At 39.8% G+C, this 12,270-nt stretch overlaps 1 long non-coding RNA gene across 1 annotated transcript in view; it reads left to right on the forward strand.

Moving 5' to 3' along the window:
* The first annotated feature begins 1,262 nt into the window (after nucleotides 1-1,262).
* LOC144579773 (uncharacterized) overlaps nucleotides 1,263-12,270 on the forward strand; it is a 226,290-nt gene continuing 215,282 nt past the window's right edge. Inside the window, exon 1 of the long non-coding RNA XR_013528155.1 lies at nucleotides 1,263-3,665. This is a non-coding gene — a long non-coding RNA (uncharacterized LOC144579773). The remainder of the gene's footprint in view (nucleotides 3,666-12,270) is intronic.

The following is a 12,270-nucleotide window of genomic DNA, read 5'->3' on the forward strand; positions in this document are numbered from 1 at the left end:
TTTGGATATATGTTGGAGTTGAAGATAATCAGTTTCAAAGCCATTTTTGATACTCCCAGAAAATTGGCTAAAGGATGAACTTAGCACTCCTATAACGTGGGAACGGGATGGATAGGAAGGCTGTGCTTCTTTTAGGACAGAGTCATGAGTCCTGTTTGAACTTAGAAATGGAAGAAGTTTTTGGAGTCAATAAACTGATTTGGAGTTAAACTAGGCAGCTCTTTTCCCAGACTTGTCTACGTGTATCCCTGTCTTCACTCCATGTACTCTCTATAAACCTACCCCTGGCTGTGTGCTCCAAGTCCAAAGGCTGATTGCCTAACCTTGGCATTCAAGGCCCACCATGTATGTTTCTCATCCCTGTTTTCTCCCTCCTATACCTCTCTGACTGGCCTCACAAGCCACACTCCTACCATACTCAATTAAGTTTTTCTCCCTCAGAGGAAGCCATTTATATTTTCGCCACTACGGTTGCTTATGTTGTGTTCACTACTCAGATGCCCCACCTTTCAACCCCACCTTAAATTCTACTCATCATTCAGGTGATCCTGCCAATGTCACCTCTTTTGAAGGCTTTACTGTATCAACAGTGAAAATTAATTACTTTCTCCTATAGCCTTTCTGTTACAGATCACAGTCCAATGTCATCTAACAGTGAAACTATCCCTTCCCCACACATGATTAGATTGTGGGCTTCTTTCTTTTTCTTCTTTCTTCCTCTTTCCTCCTTTTCTTCCTATTCCTCTTCCTCCTCCTCCTCCTTCTTCTTCTTTGAGACAGAGTCTCATTCTGTCACAGAGGCTGGAGTGCAGTGGTGTGATCTCAGTTCACTGCAACCTCTGTCTTCCAGGTTCAAGTGATTCTCCTGCCTCAGCCTCCCGAGTAGCTGGGATTACAGGTGCCCGCCACCATATCTGGCTAATTTCTATGTTTTTAGTAGAGACAAGGTTTCACCATGTTGGCCAGGCTGATCTTGAACTCAGGTCATCTACCTGCCTTGGCTTCCCAAAGTGCTGAGATTACAGGCATGAGCCACTGTGCCTGGCCAGATTGTGGGCTTCTTAAGGACAGAGGTGTGAGGCCCACCTAGACTAAAAACATCCTGCCAGGGGAGCATTTTGTTAAGGATACTCTTATCTAGCTTTGTTTATCTTGGCTGACATATATATATACGTATATGAATACATACGTATATATATATATATATATATATATATACATATATGAATAATATATAACTTACATATTGGAAAGTACACAAATCTTTAGTGTATCGCTTAATTTATATATATATCTGTCTTTCTGTACATCTACCTACCGGTCTATCTCATCACCCAAATCAGCATACACAGAACACGGTCAGAATCTCAAAAGTCTCCCTTAGAACTCTCCCAGTAAGTAATTCCCCTTCCCCACCCTGGGCATCCACTATTCTAACTTCTATCACCATAGATTGCTTTTGCCTATTTTTGAAATTTATATAGTAGAATTATACGGTGTACACTTTATTGTGTCTTACTTTTCCACTTAATTTCACGTAGGTATGATTTATCTACGTTGTTCTATTTATCAGTAGGATTTATGGCTTTTTATTGCTGAGAAGGATTCTACTGTATGAGTACACCATAAGTTACTTACGCTTTCTACCTTTTATGGACATTTAAATTATTTCTAAATTTTAGTTACAAGTGAAGTGCCTGTGGACATCCTTGCATATGTACATGCTTTGGTGGATGATATAGTTTAATGTGTCCCCCAAAAAGCATGTGTTGGAAACTTCATCTGCAGTGCAACAGTGTTGGGGGATGGGGCCTAAAGAGAACTGTTTAGGTCATGAGAGCTCTACCATCATGAATGAATTAAAGCCAATTACAAAAGGGCTGGATGTTGTGAATTTGATCTCTTGTTCTTTTCCCCCTCTTTGCCTTCTGCCATAGGATGAGGTAGCATGAAGGTTCTAACCAGTTGCTGGTCCCTTGATCTTGGATTTCTCAGCCTTCATAACCACAAACCCAATACATTTCTGTTCATTACAAATTACCCAGTCTCAGGTGTTCTGTTATAGCAGCACAAAATGAACTAAGAGAGTGGACATGTACACTGTTTTCTGTAGGAACTATATCCAGAAGAGAGTTATTGGGTCACAGGACATAAGCATTTTTAGCTTTAATACGTGCTACAAAAAGTTTTCTGAAGTGATTGTACCAATTTACACTCCCATCATAATGTAAGAGAATTCTCATTGGTTTGCATTCTTGCTGACCCTTGATATGACTGGTATTTTACATGTTCACCATTCTGGTGTGCGTGTCATGGTATCTCATTATGGTGTTAATTGGCTTTTTTTCCCTGAAGACTGATGAAGTTGAGCATCTTTTCATTTGTTTATTGGCTATTTCGGTCTTCTCTTTTGAGAAGTGACTGTTCAAGTGTTTTTGGGTTTTAAATTCTGAGCGGCAGTAGCCAGATAAAATCCATGTAGTCCAGAGATCTATCAATAACATTAATGGAAAAGCTTCTTTCATAGAGGGCCTTATATCATGTAATAGAAAAAATATATAATTTACATATATTAATGCAAGCATCGTTAGGTACAACAATTACACTGAGGGCTTGATATAAATTTCCAAGTTTTTCTCACTGTGAATCTGGTGAAAGCCCTTAGCCCATAGACAGTTCTAAGAATTGGGTTTATTCTGTTTTAATTCCAGATTTCTTTTCTCTGGGATATGCAGACCCTCTTCTGCATATTTTATGATATTTAGATCAGGCTTACTTTTTGTATCGGCACCTTTGTAACTACTGGCAGGCAATTCTCAATCTCTTGGTTTCTATTGTTTAAAGTTGATATTTTAAGTACAAGAGCTTTATCAAATTAACTCTGTTGAAAAGAAGCTCCTTTCCTCCAGTTTTCATTGCTTAAATCTTCCACCAATCATTTCTTTTCCAGCTGTGGCCTCTCCCTTGAGGCCCTGCAGTTCAATGTCTTTCTGTGGGCTCTCTCTGTCTCTATGCTCTTCCTTGCCTCTTGTATTCTGCCCAAGCTACAGCTTTGGGAGGGAATCTTATTTTGCCTCTTATTTTGTCGGAATGTGTTAATGATAATAATGGCATTTTCCCATTGTTTAGAAACTCAAAATCTATCATTTTTCTTCAGTATTGTTAAACAACCTCCCTGGATCTAGCTGATTAAAGCTTTTAGTCTTTTGCTGCTGGACTTTCAATAGCATGTGGGCCATTGCTTTATAGGTAATTGGTGTTCAATAATTGTTGACTTACGGAATATAGAAGGGGAGTTTGAGTGATATGGGACGTTATCTGTACTAACGTTTGCCTGGTAGGTCTGCCTTCATGAGGGAATATTAGGGCAAGCCGTGCATCTTTGTGACTGTGACTCAAGCACTAACAGAATCTCTCTTGCACTAAAATATGCGTCATTTTCAGCTCCTAATTGGCCTAGAAATCTTCTGCCAATACAATATAGCACTCTGAGTGAAGACACTACCTTCAGATGGCCCTTATTAGATTATTTTTATGTTATCTAGGTGGAGAAGAATGCAAACTCAGTGGCCTCCATTCACATCTTAGAATTCACTTAGTTATTTGGCCTCCGAAAGAAGGACTCTAAGGAATGGGACAAAGAAGAAGTGAGTCTGGATGTGAAGGTAAGGTTTCACATTGGCAGAAATGCTGCTGGGGACACACGCATAAACTAGTCATCCAGGGGCAACAGGATCATGGGACTCCATTAATTCTTGGAGTCAGGGAAGCCTCTTTGCTATGCAACTTCAGGTAAGTCACTTAACTTCTCTGCAACTTAGCTTTCTTATCTGTAAAATGAAAATAGTATCTCTGCTTAACTCGCAGGGTAGCTGTAAGTACAAAATGAAAGTGCCTCACAGCATTTAAGGACTAACCAGACGTGTTGTATTTACAATAATAATAATAGCTATTGTTATTGGAGTGTTTTTTACTCCAGTGATAATAAACTATTATTATCACTGGAGTACAAAAATGGAAAAATGTTGGAGACAAATTACTCACTTTACAATTTTGTTCTGGGCTGCTGCTTGTAAGTACAAAGACAGCCGGACGAGTCTTTATTTATATGGAGCATTTTATGTAATTCTGAAAATAATAGGAGAAAGGTTAAAAAGCATGTGTATGATGGGACAGAAGAACCCATTAGTGAAAGATTTTTATTAAAAAACAATTTAGTTTATGGGTAGCTTTAATCTAGGATGTTAAAAAAATTTGGAGTGATTTTTATCCCCTATGGAATTGATAAAGCTCACCTATTTTGGCATGGGGCTAACTCAGAGCAAAGTCTCTATACCTTAGGCTGGTGAATTAGATTGGCCTTGAGTTGTTTTGCACTTTTCCACTTTATTCCACATAGATTTGGCTGAGACATGGTTGAACTCTGGAAAACCGGGGCCCTATTGAAATTGGCCAGACCTGCATTGCTGGTCTGGTTTATTTTATACCAATCAGATAAACTTTAATTGAATAAATGAAGAGTACAAATTTCAAATGATGACATCTATCATTTTGATTATTTGAAAATGTATCTTGCTTTGTTAGGAAGAAAGATCTACACTGATTTCTCAAGTGCAGGCAGAGTCTTAGACTGTTTGAGTTGGAAGAGACTATACAAATCATCTAGTACAACTCCCTCACTTTATATTTGGGGAAGCTGAGATATAAAAAGATTTAATAACTGGCTGAAGGTCACATTGCTAGTTGGTGGCAGAACTGAAACTGGAAGCCAGATTTTCTCCCCTTGATCAGGGCACCTTCTCTGACTGCTACACTGAAGGGAGGAAAGGTAAGAAATATTTTTACTGAACAATTGCCACCTTTTAGACGCATTACAAAAGATTATTTACTAGTTTTCTTCACAATGGCGTGTGCGTTTAAAAAGACAGGAATCCCATAAAACTTAATTCTTTGAGACTAGCCCAACTGAAGCCTTTGGAGGGGAGGGAATGCATCATGTTCTCCTGGCACAGTGCCTGGTCCTTAGTGGATGCTCAATCAGAGCTTGCTGTTGAGTTCTCAGTCTGTGACAATGCAAGCTGAGGGTGATGGCTGGACCACACAGTTTTATCAGAATCCCTAGGGCATTGGTAAAAAATGCAGATCCCAGCCAGGCATGGTGGCTCACGCCTGTAATCCCAGTACTTTGGGAGGTTGAGGTGGGTGGATCACCTGAGATTGGGAATTCGAAAGCAGCCTGGCCAACATCTCTACTTAAAAAAAACATACAAAAGATTATCTGGGTGTGTTGGTGGGCACCTCTAATTCCAGCTACTGAGGAGGTAGAGTCAGGAGAATCACTTGAACCCAGGAGGAGGTTACAGTGAGCCAAGATCGTGCCATAGCACTCTAGCCTAGGTACCACAGAGGGAGACTCCATTTCAAAAAAAAAATGCATATCCCTGGGCTGTACCCCTGTTATACTGACTCAGAATTTTAGTATCTCTATTCTAGAAATAGACATTATTATTTTTTAATTTTTAAAAATTAATGCATATTTGTACATATTTTGGGGGTACAGTTTTTTTTTTTTTACAGAAATATGCACTGTTGCAATGTTTAGGGTTTTTTTGGTGTTCTAAAGTTTGAAATTATTGGTCTGAGTTCTTCCTCACAGGTTCCTCATGCTAAGACCCATACATTCCAGATGGACATGTATAAGAGTATTATTCAATTTCTGTTTACATTTTTTGATCTAAAAAATTAAGAGAGAAAGTGAACATTACTTACATTTAGTACACAGGTTGGCTCTGCACACTTAGGTCATATAGTCTTGCTTCACAGGTTACATGTGACAGTTATGGTATCTTGAATGAGAGTGGAAACTTCTCTACACAGATGGCTGACAATGGTGGCCTTAGCTGCTTCCAGGGGGTTTCCAAATGATGTATTTTAATTGCATGGGTTTTATAAAAGTGTTTACATTTCTAAAATCTCACACACACACATTTATTTTTAAACAGTGTGTGAATGCAGTGGCTCACCTTGCAATCTCAGTGCTTTGGAGGCTGAGGCATGAGGATCACTTGAGGCCAGAGTTTTAGATGAGACTGGGTAACATAGTGAGACCACACCTCTACAACAAATACAAAAGTTAGCTGGGCATGGTGATGCACAACTGTAGTCCCGGCTGCTTAGGACGTTGAGGTAGCAGGAATGCTTGAACTCAGGAGGTTGAGGCTGTAGTAAGCCGTGATCAGGCCATTGCACTCCAATCTGGGTGACAGAGCAAGACCCTGTCTCAAAAAAAAAAAAAAAAAAAAGTAGCTGGGTATTGTTGTGCACATCTGAAATCCCATCCACACATGATGCTAAGATAGGAGGATTCCTTAAGCTTAGGAGTTGAAGGTTGCAGTGAGATATGATTGCATCATTGCGCTCTAGATTGGGTGACAGAGTGAGACTCTGTCTCTAAATAAGCAAAAATTTAGGTTGGACATGGTGGCTCATCCCTGTAATTCCAGCACTTTGGGAAGTTGAGACGCGTGGATCACCTGAGGTCAGGAGATTGAGACCATCCTGGCCAACATGGTGAAACCCTGTCTCTACTAAAAATACAAAAATTAGCTGGGTGTGGTGACAGGTGCCTGTAGTCCCAGCTACTAGGGAGGCTGAGGCAGAATTGCTTAAACCCGGGAGGCAGAGGTTGCAGTGAGCTGAGTTCACACCATTGCACACCAGCCTAGGCAACAAGAGCAAACTCCATGTCAATAAATAAATAAATACATAAATAAACAAAAATGTTTTTAAAAGGGACTACATATGTAATGATTAATTTTATGTGTCAATTAAGCTACGGTGCTCAGTTGTTTGGCCAAACTAGATGATTCCATGAAGGTATGTTTTAGAAGTGATTAATATTTAAATCAGTAGAATCTGAGTAAAACAGATTAGCCTCCATGAGAGGGGTGCGTCTTACCCATTTAATTAATAATGGCCATAAAGGCAAAGGCTGATGTTTCCCAAAGGAAAAACTCGGCCTCAAGACTGTGACATAAAAATCCTATCTGAGCTTCCAACCTGCTGCCTGTTGGAATTCAGACTCAAGATAACAACATCAACCTTACCTAAATTTTCAGCCTGTTGGCCTGCTCTATGAGTTTCAGACTTGCCAATCCCACAATTGTGTAATCCAAAGCCTTAAAATTCTCTCTATTTCTCTGTATGTCTTGTTGGTTTTGTTTCTCTGGAAAATAGAATAGAAATTTAACACTGTGTATTGACATGGTGAGTGTCCATATTTTGTACTGCACAGGTCAGCCATGCTCTTATTACAAATTTCTTTTTTTTAAATTGCATTTTATGTTTTGGGGTACATGTGAAGAACATGCAAAATTGTTGCATAGGTACACACGTGGCAGTGTGATTTGCTGCCTTCCTCCCCATCACCTATATCTGGCATTTCTGCCCATGGTCTCTCTCCCCAACTCCCCACCCACCACTGTCCCTCCCCTAGTTCCCCATGACAGACCCCAGTGTGTGATGCTCCCCTCCCTGTGTCCATGTGTTCTCATTATTCAACACCCACCTATGAGTGAGAACAGGTGGTGTTTGATTTTCTGTTCTTGTGTCAGTTTGCTGAGAATGATGGTTTCCGGGTTTATCCTTGTCCCTACAAAGGACACAAACTAATTGTTTTGATGGCTGCCTAGTATTCCATGGTGTATATGTGTCAGAGTTTCCTTGTCCAGTCTATCATCAATGGGCATTTGGGTTGGTTCCTAGTCTTTGCTATTGTAAACAGTGCTGCAGTGAACATTCGTGTGCATGTGTCCTTATAGTGGAACGATTTATAATCCTTTGGATATATACCCAGTAATGGGATTGCTGGGTCAAATTCTTATTACAAGTTTCTTAAGTTAGCAAACTTAAAAATAAATTACCAATGTTTAAGTTTTTAAAATCACAAATACTCTGAATTGATATTGGGTGGCCCTCAGTAGAATGCTACCCTAGAGAGATTTTTTTGGGCAAAAATGTATTATCTGTTTGTCTTAGTTCATTCATGCTGCTATAACAAATACCTTCTACTAGGTAATTTATAAAGAACAGAAATTTATTTCTCACAGTTGTGGAGACTGGGAGTCCAAGATGAAGGCGCTGAAAGGCTCAGTGTCTGATGAAAGCCTGGTCTCTCCTTTCAAGATGGTGCCTGTTGCTGTGTCCTCTGTTGGGGAGGGATGTTGTGTTCTCATAGGGCAGGAGGTGGAAGGACAAAAAGGGGTGAACTCTCTCTGAAGCCTCTTTTATAAGTGCATTCATCCATTCATGAGAGTGAAGCTAAAGTCCTCAGGACTTAATCGCTTTCCTGAATGTCCCTCTTCTTAATACCACCACAAAATAAATTAAGTTTCAACATAAATTTTGGAGAGGTGCACAGTTAAACCGTAGCACTGCCCCATCAGATAAATGTGTTGTTTTGAAAATAAATAAGAAAATCTGCACTTCAAAATCAATTCTTGTTATAAAGAATGTTAAAGATGCAACTTTAGAAACTAGGTTGTGCTTTATGTGTTTTTGTCTTCAAAAACAATTACGTATTTGTCTACAAAGACTTTTATATCTGCACATTAGAAAACAGGAAATCTAGAATCAAGCCTCTTCCAGTTAGTTTGTAAGCAAAAATGAGTAGCATGTGGAAGATGAAAACTTACCTACCAGTTGAATTTAACCAACAGCTTAGCATAATTTATGCTTAATACATAAGCATCGCAATATAAATGTAGCCAGTGATGACTGTCTTCCACTGGAAAGTAGTATCTGTGGGAGTCATCCTTCTTAGCTTTGAAAAATGCATCACTGAATTGTGGCATCATCAGGATTTTTAAAGTACTGCCAGATAGTCTGTCATTTTGCACTAAAATATTATAATAATTATTTAATTATTTTGTTCTCTGATTAAAATAGAACACATTAAAAGAATATTTTAATTTCTTTTTTTGGTTATTTTTTTACAAAATTATGCAACTTTGTATAGTATCGCAAAGGCATAGTTTATAAATATATGCATGTTGAAGGTGTGTACTCAAAATCTACTTAGGTTTGGGGTAAGTAATTAAAGAAGTTTGGAGTACCATGCTTAGATTATTGAAGAGTAAGTGACTGAAGTGTGCCCCCATGTGGCTGGGGGGAGGGGAAGGTCACAGCCATGAGCCACGTGCTTTAGGGCAATGCTTCCACTGCTTTAGAACAGGAAGTGAGGAACCAATCTACCCAAGGGAAAGCCCCAGGGGAGTAAAGCGAGGTTGAGGGCAATTGTGCCAACTGGAATCAGTCCAGAAGGCTAATGCCCCTCTTCTTGTAGAAATACCAAGGGACTCAGTGAGGAGGAGGGAAGGAGAATAACTTGGAAGCCTATCAGGAAATACAGGAAATTTAATTTTAAAATTAGAAAATGTTTTCATTTAATGGGATTAAGGAGAGCATTGGGTAAGTACTGTTTAAACATGTAAAAATGAACACAGATTGGCAGCCTGCCAGCAATCTATAGTAATTCCCCCCAACCCACCCAACTTATCTAGAATGGCTCTTTGTATTTTATATTTTCCCCCCTGAAATATTAAACTGGTTGGCTAGTTGATCCATTTTAGGACATGCTTTCAGATGAAAGAGATACAACACGATGGTGTGATTTTTTCTTTTTTCTTTAGAACATAAATTTTGTTCAAACTATTGAGATCTGGCTTGGGGTTTAGGATAAAAGATTCCCTTCTTTAGTTAGCTAGAGTGTTTAGTAAGGAAAAATAAGCTTTGAGGCTCACACCAGATAGGAATGGAGCCAGTATTTTTTTTTTAATTTCTCTTGCCAGAGTGATTAGTGCCTATGAATAGGCTTGGTAAGGCAGATGTGTGCAATGTGTCTTTTAGAGAAACATGGACAGGGACAAAGTTTTCAAAGAGTATATTGTGTTTAGTTGCACAATTCTCTTCTTCCTCTTGGCAAATATTTGATTATTATGCAGGGGTGGAGATGGAGGTGAGGAAGAGATTATTCAGGGAACAGCAGATAGCAGATTTTCCCTTCAGAACCTCTGTGGGTTTGAATAAAAGTGATTGAAAAGGTAGGGCTGGCTTTTAATGCTTTCTTTACATTTAGTGAATGATATTTCTCAAGTCAAAATTTGCACTTTTTCAAGGCTTTTTCTTCAAGTCTGTCTCTGCTCTCTCCTCAGTGGGGACTGGATGGAGGAACAGGCAGGTTCTGAATCCCAGAGGTGGTTAGAAGTGGGCTGCCCCTGCCAATAGGCATGGCTCTGGCACTAGGAAGATGTGTAGGAATGAACTCTAGTATGTTCCAGAAGGGTGAGGCAGTTTGTGTGGAAATATCAAGTGTAGAAATAGGCCTTTCTCTCACAGTCCATCAGCAAACACCTTACCTCTAGAACCCAACCATTTTTCAGACTTCCAATGTTATACCCACGATATGATTTGGCTCTCTGTCCCCACCCAAATCTCTTCTTGAATTGTCATTTCCATATGTCAAGAGAGGGACCTGGTGGCAGGTGATTGAATCATAAGGGTGGTTTTTCCCGTGCTGTTCTTGTGATAGGGAGTGAGTTCTCGTGAGAGCTGATGGTTTTAAAATGTGACACTTCCCCTTTGCTCAGTCTCTCTGTCTCTCTTGCTGCCATGTAAGATGTGTCTTGCTTCTCCTTCACCTTCTGCCATGATTGTACGTTTCCTGAGGCCCCCCAGCCATGCAGAACTGTGAGTCAGTTGAACCTCTTTTCTTTATAATTCACCCAGTCTCAGGTATTTCTCTGTATCAGTGTAAGAACGACCTAAGACAGCTCATGTCTAAGCCACCATCATTTGCCCTTGGATTATTATAATGTTCCTTAGGTGGTCACTGCTTCCACCCTTGCCCCAGGAGAGTCTATTTTCAGCAAAAAGTCAGGGAGATCACTTCGTAAGTTAGGTCAGATCATGTCCCTTCATAACAGCTCACCATTTCACTTAGAATAAAAGCCAAAATCCTTCCAAAGGGTTTGAGAACTCTATGGTACCTGGCCCCAAGTACTTATCCTGTCTCCATGATCACTCCATTGCAGTCACATGAGTCTCCTTGCTTTTTCTCAAACATGCCAAGCAGATGCTTTATTGGTGCTGCACCTTCTGCTTGGAATGTTTTTCATCAAATATCTATATGAATTGCTCTATGCTCTTCGCCCCCTCGCCTGCCAGATCACCAGGTAAAATATCAAAATCCTCTGCTCTATTTTCTTTTAAAAGAATATTGCCACCTGAAATATGCTAATATTTAGTTTTGTGTTGCATAAAAATGTGTATCAAGCTACACATTGCATTCACTCCTATTAGGACTGGTATTACTACCTTTCTTAATGACGGTTTGTTATTTGCTAGTCGATGTGGTTTGGCTGTGCCCCTGCCCGAATCTCAAATTGTAGCTCCCGTAATTCCCCAGTGTCGTGGGGGGTAACTGAATCAAAGGTATTTCCTTTGCTCTTCTTGTGATAGTAAATAAGTCTCATGAGATTAATATGGTTTTATAAAGGAAAGTTCCCTTGCACACACTCTGTCTTGCCTGCTGCCATGGAAGACATGACTTTGTTCCTCATTCACCTTCTGCCATGATTGTGAGTCCTCCCCAGCTGTGCTGAACTGTGACTTCTTTCCCAGTCTCAGGTATGTCTTTATTAGCAGTGTGAGAACAAACTAATACACTAGTTTACATTAGCAATGTATTTAAATGTCATAAAGCTGCATTTTCTATATTTTATTTAATATAGGTGGGGGTCTCACTATGTGGCCCAGGGTGATACTGAACTCCTAGACTCAAACAATCCTCCCATCTCAGCCTTCCACAGCACTGGGATAATAGGCACCTGACTGCTTTCTTTCTTTCTAAAAAGGCTGCAACTATCCTTCCATCCATTTAGTGTGGATCTTTCGGCAGTTATATTGAATCAGTGAGGGCTTTCTGTGTAGGTTCTTGGGGTGACAATAGGTGATGGGATTTGGCAAATCTTCAGGATAGCAATTGCTTGGACTGAATTGTACCCCTTAAAATGTATACGCCAAAGCCCAATGTGATAGTATTTGGTGATAGGGCTTTTTGGAGATAATTAAGGTTACATGAAATTATAAGGATGGAGTACTAATTCGGTAGGATTGGTGGCCTCATAAAAAGAGCTCTTTTTTCCTTTTTCCACATGCACTCAGCATGAAAGTCCAAGTGAGGACACAGCTAGAAGGTGGCCATCTGCAAGC

The sequence above is a fragment of the Callithrix jacchus genome, chromosome 16 (genome assembly GCF_049354715.1).
Source record: "Callithrix jacchus isolate 240 chromosome 16, calJac240_pri, whole genome shotgun sequence".
NCBI lineage: Eukaryota > Metazoa > Chordata > Mammalia > Primates > Cebidae > Callithrix > Callithrix jacchus.